The sequence below is a fragment of the Asparagus officinalis genome, chromosome 3, assembly GCF_001876935.1.
Source record: "Asparagus officinalis chromosome 3, Aspof.V1, whole genome shotgun sequence".
Taxonomy (NCBI): domain Eukaryota; kingdom Viridiplantae; phylum Streptophyta; class Magnoliopsida; order Asparagales; family Asparagaceae; genus Asparagus; species Asparagus officinalis.
Genome location: NC_033796.1, coordinates 21,402,782 through 21,418,362, shown reverse-complemented (window position 1 = coordinate 21,418,362; position 15,581 = coordinate 21,402,782). Strand labels below are relative to the sequence as shown.

General features: G+C 38.4%; 1 protein-coding gene across 4 annotated transcripts in view; it reads left to right on the top strand.

The window, feature by feature from the left end:
• Positions 10,400-15,581, top strand: part of LOC109833327 (gibberellin 2-beta-dioxygenase 8-like) — an 8,167-nt gene continuing 2,985 nt past the window's right edge. For 2 of the 4 annotated variants that reach the window (XM_020400960.1, XM_020400963.1), the window contains exons 1-2: positions 10,400-10,583; positions 15,055-15,308. The gene's annotated coding sequence lies outside the window, so the exon portion shown is untranslated. The remainder of the gene's footprint in view (positions 10,584-15,054; positions 15,309-15,581) is intronic. The other 2 variants (XM_020400961.1, XM_020400964.1) reach the window with 1 other exon arrangement.

Genomic DNA, 15,581 nt, shown 5'->3' with positions numbered 1-15,581 from the left:
AGAACCTTGACCTGCGTTCTGGCGGTGATTGAGCTGCGTTTGGCAGTGATGGATGAGCTGCGTTGGCAGTGATGGATGAGCTGCGTTGGCAGCGGTTGATAAGCTGCGTTGGGCAACGATGGAGCTGCGTTCGAGCTGTGCTTGGCAGCGATTGGAGCTGCGTTCGAGCTGTGCTTGGCAGCGATTGGAGCTGCGTTCGAGCTGTGCTTGGCAGCGATTGGAGCTGCGTTCGAGCTGTTGATTGTTGTAGTATTTAGATTTCTCTGTCTTTATATATGGATGACACCAAAGACCAGTAAAGAAGGTCTTATTCAGGCCATTTGTGACAATTGAGGCATCTCAATAACGCTCTATCAACTGCAGGTCATGATCTCCACTGAGTGTGTCGAATATCATTACACTGCTCATCAGCACCTCTAATGGTTGCTAATATAATATTAGTCATGTTGTTGTCGCAGCCATCAAGATCAATCATCTCACATAAGAAGCTGCATTCGTGTTTATAGCTGTTGAAGCGGCGTAGGTGATTGAATCGGTGTAGTGTCTTGATGATGGTACGCGGGGAGGACTTCCACGTCTTGGTTTGAAGAGATCGTCGATTTGTAATCCTTTCTGTCAGAGTATTGCTAAAGACTGTCGTTTTGTAATCTTTGCTTTAACTCTTTGACATGTGAAAATCTTCGAATTGTAGCCTTCTGGAAGTCATCAGATTGTAACTTCCATCATCAGTGTTCGATGGAGACTCAGCTATCTATTGTGATTTTTAGACAGCCTACACCCACCTTCACAAAACTCCAATACCCTAGCTCCTTTAAAACCTTAAGCTCCTTTTCCATCTCTCTTCACCGAAGTTCCTCTCTTCTTAATTTGATAATTAATGGCAGCTAGGTGTGCCTGCACTTCGTGGAATTAATTCTTGCTACCTACTGGTTGAATTAATGCTAGCTCTTGGTGTTAAAAGAGCCTACATGCTTGTTGTTGCTCAATTATGGTGTGATTCTGGTGTGGTGGTGTTCAACTTGTAGTAGGAGATAGAAGGCTTGATTGTAAGTTTTTACCTTCAAACCCCTGATTTTACTATTAAACCAAGTGGTTTATTTATGTATTGGTTGTTAAGGTTACATGTTGATTGTTAAGGTTACGGGTTACTTGTTAAGGTTTTATGTGTTGGTTGTTAAGGTTACGGGTTGTTTATTAAGGTTACGCGTTGGTTGTTAAGGTTAAGCATTATTTGTTAAGGTTATACTCGTTGATTGTTAAGGTTAAGTGTTGCTTATTAAGGTTATGCATTAGTTGTTAAGGTTAAGCGTTGGTTGTTAAGGTTATACGTGTTGGTTGTTAAGGTTATGAGTTTCTTGTTAAGGTTACACATTCATTATTAAGATTACAGGTTGGTTATTAAGGTTAACTGTAATATTAACAAGCAACTCGTAACTTTAATAACCAACGCGTTACCTTAACAAGCAACATGTAACCTTAACAACCAACGTGTATAACCTTAACAACCAACGTTTAACCATAACAATCAATGCATAACCTTAACAAACAACCCGTAACCTTAACAAGCAACATGTAAATCGGTTGACTTTTGAAAATTTCATGAAAATTAAAAGTGAAATATTATTACAAAATCCAGCTCACTTCAACCACCTAAAACAAACATATACATCATCGTAGAAGTCTTAAAATTTTTTACTACTTTTTCTTTTTATGAATTATTATAGTAGAAGTCCAAAAAATTAATTTTTTTTTCTATTTCCTTCCTTTTTTTTATTTTTTATGAAGGTTTTACAGGTTGGTTGTGAAGGTTACATGTTTACTTGTTAAGGTTATACGTTAGTTGTGAATGTTACGCGTTGATTTTTAAGATTACGCGTTAGTTGTTAAGGTTACAAGTTGGTTGTTAAGCTTAACATCACTACAAGAAATCCGGTATTTAACGACCAAAATTAGTGAAGAGACCACTTGATCGTCATTAATGTGCATATAATAATGACGGGTTTTAAAATCTTCGTTGAGTAATTACAAATATTAGAGAAATAATATGAGATGGGATAACAGATTTCTAATCCCTTCATTGATTTGATTCTAATACCGTCGTTATTGGGTCTTCTTAAAAACGAAGGGGTCAATTACCTAGATGACACAGTAAAAATTCGTACCGCATGTTTCAACTTTTCAAGTTTAGTAGCCCCAAATATTTCTCCCTTATTTATCAAAATCTCTCTCAAAATTTTCATCCCCTTTCTCTCTAAAACTTCCAAACTTTGACCTTACCTGCTCCCTATCGTCGGCTGCATCCCCCACTTCATCGACGGCGTCTATGTCCGCAATGGCACCAACCCCATCATCATCATCATCGTCGTCAATGTCCACCGCCATCTCCGCCTCCTCAAACCCTAACTCCTCATCGATCAAGACCGTAAGCTCCGCTCCTACCATGATCTTTTCTCTCTTTGATCTTTTTGATTCGTTTTCTTTCACTATTTTAGGCTCGGGTGGTGGTTAAGGGCTGAGTCCAGGTCGTGTTCTTCAGGAATTGGATGGTGGAGAATGCACGCGAGCTGGGCCTTAACGGTTGGGTTCGCAACCACAGGGACGGCTCCGTGGAGGCCCTTTTCTCTAGAAATCCCTCATCTCAAATCCCTCATCTCAAACCCTAATCTCCCAAGGATCCGCTCCCTCTAGCGCCTTCGCCTCCGCCGCTCCGCCGCTGACGAGCCCTCGTCCTCACCCTCTGCCTCTTTAGCCTGGGTGGCGTCCACGTGCATCGCAGTACCGACGGCCACTCCGCCTCTTGCCGGTTGACGGTGGCCTGTTAGGTCTTTTTGTTTGACTTTTTTGTTCTGTAGTTGGGTGCATTGTTGACGGCAATGACCCCAGGGATCTACAGATGGAGATCAACAAAGACGTTGTTGAGGTCCCGCTCGAGTGATTCAGAGAGGGGCGAAGCAGGTCCATCTCTCGGAGGTGGAGATCCGACGGCTCTGCGTTGATTCCAAGCGCGTGTTTTTGTCATAGCCCAATCTTCTTCAGCTGCACGCCCCCATCAAGATTTGCGGTTAGATTACAATTTCTCTCCTTTTTTTAAATACTTTTTTAATTTTTTGGGCAGAGGGTTTGGAAAGGTGAGATATTTACTAGGTTTGAGGTGAAAGCGTGGATTTAATATAGTAATTTGATCAATGAGATGCCATGGAGATAGATTATGCGAGTAATTTCGAATGCTCTTACTGAATTTATATCATGCAAATTAAAAGGAGAGATGAACTAGTAATTGATCCAAGAACATGAACTCTCGGCAACATGTAACTAGAGAAGAAAAGGGAGTTCTATGGAGAGTAAGCTATACTGCACACAATTTAATGTTTTAGTAAAAGATGGATGTATTAGGGAAGAACAGATCTTCAAAGACAATGGAAAGACAAGAAGGGTGTTGGGTCTGAAGATGGAATGTCAAAGTACCCGTGTTGATAGGTGGAGGCAATCAAACTTCTCGGATTCACTTAATAAATAAATGATATCTTTAATTTGTTTAATTTAGAATAGATTATCCATTCGAAAGTCTCAGTAGCATAGCATTGTCGGAAGCGTCTTTGCCCATTTAGTCCAATTCTTTTGTAATTAAATCTTTTTCTTACCTTTCAGAAAGAAATGATGATGGAAGGTTAATGTTCTCAAGGTTGGTTTATTGTCTTCACTTTCCTTTTTGTACTGTGACTCTAACGTTAGTGTAAAGACTTGTCTTTGCTTATGTAAACCATGTTAACTGCCATGTATATTCTGATGTCTTAAAGGTTTGAGTTGTTTTCATGAATTCAAGGGATATACGAGTTCCTATATTGCATATTTCTATGTTATTTTCCATATGAAACTATTTCTTGATATGACTACAACTTTAGTCTTTTGGTGATTTAACACGTTAACAGTTTCTTTCTTGCATTGGAGAATGAAATATTTTGAGGTATTTACACATGATACTTTTAGATTGAAAAGTAATTTTTAGGATGCTCGTTGTTAAAGATTCATGTTCAATGCAGGTGACATTCATGGACAATATCAGGTTCTCTTAAGAATATTTGAGATAGTTGGCTTCCCTCCATCTTCAACCAATTTTGGTATGAGTATTAATATTAAGCATCTAAATCACATAAAAAGATGCTCACTTCTACCATTTTGGTATGAGTATTTGTTAGCCATGCATTAAATACCTTCCATCTGTTGGGGATGATGTAGATTATTCTTATTGTGTTCTGGAGATCTTATGGGATGTTACCTGGCCTAGGGAACATGACACTGATTCTCAATAATTTTTGTAGATTCGGTAAACTGATGGAACAAAATAGCTAAGTTGATTATTCATTCGTTTATCTTAATGTATTGACTGTTCAAACAGGTGCACCGTGTTCTGCTTGATATAGTTTCTTCTGCTGCAAATGTCACACCTAGACTAGGTAGATACCCACCATTCAAGCGTGAGGTAATTCTCCTCTCTGCGGTCACCATACATAAGTAACTAACCTATTATTTTCCTTGTAGCATGTTTAATATACAAATAGTTTGCCAAAATCTAATAGTTAAAAAATTCTTTCAAGGTTGTTGCCATTGCATCTGCTGCTTTGGAAAGTTTTAAAAATGAGGCAAAAAAGATGGTTGTTGCTCTAGTTGATATGGAACGTGCTTTTGTTCCTCCACAACATTTCATCCGCTTAGTTCAAAGGAGGTTAGCTCGACTTGCTCAATGGCATATTCAATTTTATTAATGTGTGGCTGGAAGATTATGTTCTTACAGATTTTGGCTGCCCATGTGCGTTTGTGTCTAATTAAAAAAATTCTATATATTTTGGTCTCTTATGTACCATGAAGTTATTTGTCCTGCTAGATTTTTGTTTTCTCATGATGTTGAACATTTTTTTTCTGTATTTAATTAGCACCATATTATTTTGTAGCAACAATGTAGTTCTGAATAGTGCATGGTCTAGATATTTTACTATCGCATATTGTCTTAATTTGTGATGGTTAACAGTTAGTAGTAGCTTATCTTGAATTTTCTTTTATTAGCGGCAAGTATTCTGATGCTTTCCACAAACACTTGCCCACCTATATAATTTTTATTTTTCTGTTATATGCTTTGCCTGGATGGAGAGACAACGACATGAAGATGAGTTGAAGAATCGATCCTCAAAGAAAGCACATGAGGCGGAACAAGACATATTAAACAGAGTTGGTTATTTTATTCATTCTCATCTGAAATACACACTCAGACACACAACCTCACAAGTGCAAGAGAAAAAGAAACGACCTTTGTTACAGACACAAGCTCACAAATTAATACACAAGAAAAATAAACACTCTTTGTTATGTACTTTAGTATTTGCTTCATTGATATTTCTTAATTATGTGATTTTTTTTAATTTTTCGGCTATCCATGCAAGACTAGGAGAGGGGGTAACTCGAGTCTTCTTTTTGACATTGATTAGAGATGAAAAGAAGTGTTTTTCTGTAACTTTTACTTTAATTTGCTTTTGATAGTTTCACGTATTTTTCTTTGGAATAAATTGGGATATTAACTCTTGTTATTTGTATTGAATATTTGAATATGGTGGAATTTTATTTATTGATGTTATTAATGAATGGAGTTTTTATTTTTCCTTTTATTAATTATTGGGTATTTTTAATATATTTGTGTTGTGAATCTCAGTGTCATGTTGAGAATAATATGAAGGTTTTCTATGATAGTTGCCTATGAATAGAAATATTGTTATTAATGTATATTAGTTGAGAATAATATGAAGGTTTTCTATGATAGTTGCCTATGAATAGAAATATTGTTATTAATGTATATTAAAAATTTGTAGTCTACAATGACGGTTTTATAAACCTTATTTAGTACATCAACAAAGGGAAATCACCATCATTGATGGGTTACTAATTACCCACCATGAGGACTTCTACGATAGTATCTAACCGTCATTAATAGGTCTTCAACGACGGGGATCTCACGTATTATTACACAAAAACAACGGGAGTACGAAACCATCATTACACAACAACGACGGGAATGATAAACTGTCATAACCTTCACAACCAATGTTTATCCTTAACAATCAACGTGTAATCATAACACTAACCTGTAACCTTAACAACCAACGTGTAACCTTAACAAGCTACGCATAATCTTAACAACCAACGCGTAACCTTGACAACCAACGCGTAAATCGATTGGCTTTTAACGTTAAAAACTTCTCTTTTCTCAATAACAATTCATATATCCTCTTTTCTCAATAAGAATCCATATCTCAGAGATCTCACTATAATCTTTGTCTCGAAGATTACACAGGTGGGGGGTGGGGTGTGCAACTCAGCAAAAGCTGTTCTTTATCTAATTCAGATAACCCAAGAAAATAAAAAAGGAAAAATGAGGCCCAACAACAAATCATCACCATCTTCATCTAAGCGAGCCAATCGAACCCAACCTATAAACCCTAACTCATCCCCTCGCTCCTCCGCCTCTCTCCTCGACTCCCCTCTTTCGGCCTCGGACAACGTTAAGACTCTGGATGATCTGCAGGAACAGTACACCGCCAACCCTCATAGCTTCCCTTACAGCGTGAAGGAACAGTGCTGGGAGAAGGCGGAGAGGGTGAAGAGCCAAAATCTCGATCGGTGGCGGCGGGACCCACTTGGGAATTTGGTGTTCAGAGATCCCATTACAATCTCATATCTCGAAGATCCTTAGCTGTGGGGGTCCTGTTGTGCGCATCGCGGAAGCGTGACAACCAAACGGGCGTGCTTCGAGAACCAAATCAAACAAACGTCGAGATAAAGGCCAAACAAATCAAAACAACGGCACAAATCCAAACACAATAGTTTTACGTGGTTCGGCAATTGCTTACGTCCATGCGGCAAGAAGGGGATGGGGTTTTCACTAATAGAGAAAGAGTACAAACTGAGATTACAAATCACTCGAAGGAACAAACTAATCTCACCAACAAGCTCTTAATCTCTCCAAACAAAACCCTAAACAAATAGCTCAGAAAATACATTTTTTCTATGCTCCAAATATCCCTAATTTTTCTTCTCCACCAAATTCTCTCTTCCAATTGTTCCATATATATAGAAATCCTAAAATCATAAACATACTAGGAATTCTAAACCAAAACCAAATCAAATTAGGAATCCTAATAACCTATTACCAAAATAGACTAGGAATCCTAATAACCTCATGTTACCAAAATAGATTAGGAATTCTCTATCCAATAATTCTCCACCTCGGCGAAGTTTTCCCAAAACTGAGCTGACACCGACCAAACCAAATGCCTCGCTTGTTACGTCCAGTACGAAGTGAAACGATCCACAACAACGGACTCAATTCACAACAAGTCGAGACCCAAACGGGAGTGCGAACACTCACCCAAACATCGGTATCTACTCACCAAATCGGCTACGTCATAAATGACTGCCTATGTATCCTCTTGTCCAAGGAATCAAGCATTCACGTAGTTCACCCAAATGGCCTCCAAAAACCTCAATCCACTAGAAGAGTTCGTAACCCTTCTCCAATATCACGATCAAGTCTGCGGCTGATAGTACCTCCAATGGCTCCAAACTGAACTAATCCAAACATCTCCACCTGAGATGAACCAATGGTCATATCCAGACTACATCCATCAGCTGTACTCAAATCAATCAACCTATCATCTGCATCCAAATCAACACGATTCCCAATCTGTGTCACATCAGCTGAAATCCCAAATGATGTAGTATGATCTGGAGTTTCCACCCAACGTGGAATAGCATCACTCTCCACCCGCTACAATGTCTCAAAGATCTGATCACCACTCTCCACCTGCTGAGAGTCAAACGTGACATGCCTGCTCAGAACAAAGTCAGAAGCCAATACCTGATAATCAAACACGCCTCTGAATCCCAAATGTGCTATCAGATCAAATCTCACATCCACGATGTGACCGAGTGCTGTGTAGCCAAACATCCGACGCAACCCAAAATCTGAAGTAGCTCCACCAGATCCCATATCTATACATGCAACAGTCGGCAACCTATACATGAGACGGCCTAAACATGTCGTAGCCTGCACACCAATGCCAATGCTCGACATCAAACGCCAATCCTCCTCCAGAAAGGAACAGCTACCTTAATCTGTCATCTCGCCTTGTCACCTCAAAGTTTCCACACCAATGAAGTGTCTCCTATTGCCGTGAGCTCGGTACAAATGCAAGAAAGAACCCCTACCATAATCAGAACGTCGGGTTACCTTTCTACCAACACACTTCCTCCATCTGTTGCAGGCTTCTAGGACTTCACACCAATGAGATTTGGTTGCAACCCACAAATGCCTAGTATAATCCCCAACATAGGAAACCAAAATACCAATTTACCTTCCAATGATGCCTCCTTGGAAGGCCCCTAAATGTCTGAATGAACACCAAATAGAAGATCCTTCAATCATCAAATAGAAGTGTCAAACTCCACCTCGGTTTCCTTGCTCATACCAACGTGCTCAAAAGGACTTCAATATGCAGGTCAAGGGTACTTCTCAATAATCCAATGCACCGTATCAATAAACAAATAACCCAGCCTCAAATCCTTCTATCTCGGCCAACTATCTCAAAGCACCAACAAATGAAGAATAGATCCAAACTGATAAATGAAAGAATTTTACCTCCAAATGAAACCCTAACAAGAGTCTCCAAACGATCTCACCCCGCACGACGGCAACGAGATCCACAAATAGGAAAAATCTCACCTTTATCTCCAAACGAAGCCCTCAAAGAGCCTCCAAAGCGATCTACTCCTCCAAATAGCCCAAGCGCCAACAAACCAATGCGGAATAAACGAAGAATAGATCCAAACTAAAAAAGATAGAGTCTTTACCAAAAAGATCCCACCTTTCTCACCAAACGAAGCCCTAGCCGAACTTCCAAATTGATCTACTCCTCCAACCAAGACAAAACCCTAGATCTGAAATCTGGAGCTCTGATACCAATTATTGTGCGCGTCGCAGAAGTGTGACAACCAAACGGGTGTGCTTCGAGAACCAAATCAAACAAACGTCGAGATAAAGGCCAAACAAATCAAAACAACGGCACAAATCCAAACACAATAGTTTTACGTGGTTCGGCAATTGCCTACGTCCATGGGGCAAGAAGGGGATGTGGTTTTCACTAATAGAGAAAGAGTACAAACAGAGATTACAAATCACTCGAAGGAACAAACTAATCTCACCAACAAGCTCTTAATCTCTCCAAACAAAACCCTAAACAAATAGCTCAGAAAATACTTTTTTTCTGTGCTCCAAATATCCCTAATTTTTCTTCTCCACCAAATTCTCTCTTCCAATTGTTCCATATATTAGAAATCCTAAAATCATAAACATACTAGGAATTCTAAACCAAAACCAAATCAAATTAGGAATCCTAATAACCTATTACCAAAATAAATTAGGAATCCTAATAACCTCATGTTACCAAAATAGACTAGGAATCCTAATAACCTCATGTGCCTGGAGGAGGGCGAGCCACTGGGTGGGGTCGGAGGAGGCGTAAAGGTCGATGATGTGGACGACCTTCTCGGCGTCCATGGACTCGACGATGGCCTGGTTGGAGACGAGGAAGGAGAGGCAAAGGAAGGGGAAGAGGTCGAGGAAGTGTCGGCGAGAAGAGGTCGAGGAAGCGTCAGACTTGAGCTCCCGGACGCCGCAGGGGATGACGACGGTCGGGGACAGGGACATCAGGGAGAAACATTGGAGGGGGGAGGAGGTGATCAATGACCATAAGAGAGATAAATGATATTGTAGTCTTTACCTGTGTAAAATTCTTGAGCTTTGTGTTTTGGGGGCTCGGTGCATAGTTCTTACGAATTTGAGGGTTTTGAGAGCGTTGAAAAAATCTTTGGGGGAGCACGATTTCATTGGTTTTGGGGATTAGAAACATTCCCCCCTTTTTTTTAATAGTAAAGAGCAAGCCTACGCGTGAACTTCTCTCTCCTTGCGAGCTTGAGGTGGAAATGGCCCCGTAGGGCACGTGCTCGCTACCCAGCGCGCTTCTCACCTTTACGTATCCATCACTAGCAGCACCTAAACCGGGACCCACGATACCCCAAGGCATGCAACTGTCTCCTCCGTGGGCCATCCCGATGAAATCCAACCAGAACCTGACACGTCATTCACTTCCGAGAGGAGAGCAGAGGGCAACGGTACAGTTGAACAGTTAGGCGCAGCGGCCAGTCATGTGGCATGTTGGTAGCGGGGAGAGATGGAGGAAATTATGCATGATCAATAATATGAAAATACACCAGTTATTTCTTTTCACTTATCTACTATATAAACTCGGTCCTTAGAGTTTTTCTCATCCCTAAAAATCTCATCTCCTTCTTATAATTGATTGATAGATCAATGAAGAACGTGTTGTTGATGATCACCATCCACCAAAAGCAGTAAACAAATGGCCAACACGCCGCCATTGTTCGTGTGTATAAATATATTTGAGCTACAGTACTTTGTGAGGTGTCTATCAAGTATCTTCAAAGCTAGCTAGCTCTCTTCTCTTCCCTTCCTTATACTAGTAAGTTTCTTCTATTGATTATTCTTTTACTATACATAATTGCAATATTATATCATGGTGTCTGCAATACTTCAAGTTAAGTGCTGACTAAAGTGAATCATAAATATAGTTAATTGTTCATTTTCTTTATTTTATTTTGAAAGGAAAAAATGGAGAATATATTTCTTTATGTACGTACCATTTAAAGGTTTTTAGTTAGAAAAAATTGCATAATTAAAACATTATATTTCCTTAATGCCTCATCAAAATACTAGATGCTTCTTATAACAAATTAAGAATCTATCTTTTTTTTTCCTTTGAAGTTGAATTGAATCTATCTTTTAATTTGTTTCTTTGAAGCTAATAGAATTAGCATAATTAAGTCTTATATTCTCATACATAATTAATTAGTTCAGCATGTTATTGCATTGGGTTTAGCAGAAACTTAGTGTTATAATTACAGCCCCAAATCTATATGCTTAATTTTTGTATCCTGACAAGTTAGGAGGACTAGAATTTGACTTATAGTTGATATTTAAGGATTCATCAACCCCGGTATAGGCCCTCTTAACATTTAATTTTTATTTTTAGTGGCATTCTATATGTACATAATCCAATTATTGAATTTGAAATCCAAACTTGAAAGAAAATATGTCACCTGATTTTGATACAGAAAACATCGAAGGTACTGAGAAAATTGTACAACAATAAAACCACAGGTCGGCCTTGTAACATTTGCATGGGCCACCCACAAAGTTATAATTTGATGCTAGCTAGCTGTCCATGAGCTTTAAGCTGCAGCCTGGCTCTGATCAGAATCCGACCCTAGCCTGGTCGGCAGAGACTGGTGCTTCCGCATCTGACACGTGCCCTGAAGTTTTGAATGAGGGGCTGTTTGGATGGGTTTTTTGGATGGGTAAAAAGAGGGAAAGTTGCCAAAAATGTTAACTTTTTGGCAGTTTTCCTCCAAAATTACCTCTTATAGAATTGATTTTGAGGAAAAACTGTCAAAAAACTGACATTTTTGACAGCTTTCACCTCTTTTACCCATCCAAAAACCAGAACCAACCAGCCCCTGAGCGTTTTTACGTGGCACGAGATTTTTACAGTTTTACACGTGTGTGTCATAGAGCCAGTTGGTTTACATTGGGTGGGGGTGGGGGGCGCTAATAGTTGGGCAGAAGTTGGGCTTACATTACATACGGGGGCCAAGAACTTCTCAGCTGGGTATAAACAATGCTTTGCCAAATTGTTAATGAGCTACTAGTTGGAATAATGACCGACCTTTTATTGGTAGGCCCCATCATGGGATCTTGTAGTCGACATTGATAATCCAAGAGGGAGCGTACGGGTTTGTTTGGGGATCTTCTACAGTTCGATTTGTTTGACATGCATGGAATGAATCGTCTTAATTAATGAGGGGTATCAATAGACTTTTTTTGCATGCGAGTTGCACCTGCACTGTTTTATTAAACTAGAGTTATAGTTATAACCGTTTGGCAAAGGGTTCATGGAGAGGGATTAAAGAGAAGGATTAATGTACTTAGCCTATTTGATAATTCGAAGGACTAAATTATTAATCCGTTAAATAAATTTTATTTTAGCCTTTATGATCAGTTTTAGTGTTTGGGAATAACAGTGATTTTGACTATTTTCTTTATAATTAGAAAGATTAACTCTTATTCCATCTAAATAGGAGTATTAGTAAACCCCTCATTTTGAGGGGTTAACTCATTTTAACCCCTCTAGAGGGGTTAACTTAAACCTTCTATATTTTTTTATGTTTGGCAAATTATGAAGGGTTAACTCACTTTAACCCTTATATAGATTTGTTGTGTTTGGCAGGTAATTAAGAAGATGTTAAGTCTCCTTAACACCTCACTTAACCATTTACCAAACGGTACCTTAATGTTTTCTTAATCTTTTGAATAAGTGGTTACGTTGCGCTATTCCAATAGTTAGCAATGACAGAAAACTAGGTAATGGTAGGCGTGTTAAGATGAGTACAGTATACAGGTGAGCATCGTTGTAGGGATAGCATTAATTGTGAAATCGATTATAAAAATATGTTATAGGGTTAATTGCGAATATACCCCTTGTTGATCCTGCACTTTCGCCCATTTGCCAATTAATTTGGATAATTTCCAATACAAAAAAGTAATAATGTAGAAATCAATCCTTTGAGTTTAAGCTATTGATTATCTAATTGGTAGTGATATATTCTACATCTAAAACTCACATACCCCGTTTATAATTAAATAGTGGTTAGAAAAGATCACGTACAATCACCCAGTAAAAAATTAATAGTTATAATTAAGTAATGATCCCTCCACTTCTTTTTTAATAGTGAAGAGGATCCAAATCATTTGCCAATATACACCATAAATGAATTTTATTGACTCTTTTACCCTCGATGTATAGTTGTCAAAAGTTAATTTTCTCTTTCCTTCAGGGTAAAAGAGTTAAAAAAATTTCCTCTCAAAAGTCTATTTACAACTATAGAACGTACGTAAACGAATTAAAAAAATTTCCACTCAGAAGCATATTTACAACTATAGAACTACATGGTTGGGTACAAAACTGGGCAATAGTACAAGTCTATCCGCAATTAACCGTACATAAGTAACTATAACGATTAAAGACAGCTATCATGAGAATGACCACATATTGCTGGAGGTGGGCGTGAGGGCGGGTCGGGTCGGGTCGGGTCTGATCCACGGCCAACGGGTCATGGATCGGCTCATGAGTTTTTTTTAACTTTTTTTATTTTCTTAATTTCTAAACTATATTAACTTCGTATTAATATCTATTAGATTATATTAAAATTAATTTTTCTATTTTACTCTTTATTTAAAATGATATATATACACACACATTGTACAAAGATAAACATCGCACAAAAAACATCGTAAATACAAAGATTACATGGTTCAGACTTCAAAAGAGGACCTACGTCCACAGAATATTAATAATTTTCCTTTAGTTTAAATTTAAATTACAAATACAAGAGGAAAAAAGAAACAAATATTAACTAAAAACTAAAAACTAATAATTAAAATTCGAGGTTGGGTCGGGTTGGACTAGGCTGGGTCGATGGCAGGCCGGGTTAAGGTGGGCTAGGCCTATTTTTCTAGTCCTGGATCTGAAGTTGGACTCAACCCGGCCCGTGATCCTCGTATATATCACCGGCCAGGTCGAGCCCCGGTCCACTACGGGCCGGACCGGGTCATGACCCATGACGGGCTGGGCCGGATCAGCCCGCGGATCGACCCAGCTCGTGCCTAACCCAACATATGGCTATATCGATCTATAAAGGTGATACTAATAGTGTCGATGTATGTACATGAAAAGGGTCGGAAGAATATAATATCTTGCACTTATTGTGAAATAAGTTTTTTTTTGCTTTTTCTAATCAGATTGATACCAAAAAGAAAGGTAGTTTACACATACTTAGAGAGAGAGAGAGAGAGAGAGAGAGAGAGCATCACATTCAAGCAGAATGTGAGAACATATTTGGATTGTAATTTAATTTTCTGAAGCATTACATTTTATTTGGGTCACTGTTGAGTTTGAATTGGCATTAAATTTATGCATGTAGTTGGATCATGTCACAGTTTGATCAAGAGGTCAGAAACTTAATTGAGTGTGTTAAAAATATAAGTAAGACAGTGCACAATTATACACCCGAAAAGTGTCCGACTCCTTCCCAGAATCCTGCTCACCGACCTTTTTATCAATAATCTATCTAGTATTTTTGTCACTGGGGGACAAGACAAAACCAGTGGGCATCTGTAAATATAGTTAAACTTTTAATTTAGCGGGGAGCTACGAAGCGTTGCTAGAGTTCTCTCCTTCCTTTTCTTCTTTTGCGTTTCTTTTTTATAATTTGAGAGGAGAATATAGCCAATAAGTTATGCTACTACTCTTCTCTCCATTTTCTTTTGTTTTTTATATTTACACTATGAGGGTTTCTTTCATCTAGAACTTTTAGTAAAGTAGACATGAACCTGCCTTGTTCCGTTTTTGGCATTAGCTACGTGACTGTAGAATGTTAACGGATTCGGATCCTCCTCGCTATCTAAAAAATAGTGGACGAACCACTACATAATCACAACCATTGATTATTTAGTTGATGGTTGTGATTTTTTTCTTTTAGTGTAAATTAGGAATGAGTGCAATAGGGGTATGATAAGTGTTAGATTTAGATTGTATAATAACCGCCTATTAAGTAATCAACGATTGAGATTAAAAGTAATGATCTCTCAACTATTTTTTTTGTAATGGAGAGGAACTGGATCCAAATTCAATGTTAATTGTTTAAATTTATTAATTCGCCCTAATTTTTTATAGTCTCGAATGTCAACGAAAGCGGGCAATCTACCTAGTTGCTTCTCGTTGGTAGCCATGAGCAATTTTAGAATGATTAAGATAATCAATTTATTCTGCGCCATTATATCCAATCTTTGTCAATCGTCATCCACTCCATTACCAGGATTGGAATCTATGGGCCGCGGATCTTTCCATCCTCATGAACGCTCTATTAACAGCATTTCCTGGATTGATATATTGTCACTTAAAATGACGGTTTAGCTCAATTGAGAGTAGCTTGGAACTCAAGTCAGATTAGAATAAAGTCAAGTAGAGAAAGATGTTCTTTCTGGGAAAAAATTGTAAAAAAGAGTGAGAAACACAGAGTGAAAACGATTTGAGGCTGCGCTCCTTTCTTCAAGTTTCTTGCTACAGGAGGTAAATACTTGTTTTGAATTTATTTATTATTGTCATTCCTGATCTCTCTCTCTCTCTCTCTCTCTCACACATATATATATATATATATATGGGTATGCTTGGTACCAAGCACAAAAAGTTATGCTTAATAGTGAGGTGTCAAATCCCCCTCCATTTATTCAAATATGGGAACAAATTCACATGGGTAGTGAGTGGATGTGGATGTGACACATCACTACCAAGCATAAAATTTATGCTTGGTACCAAACATACCTATATTTCTCATATATATAT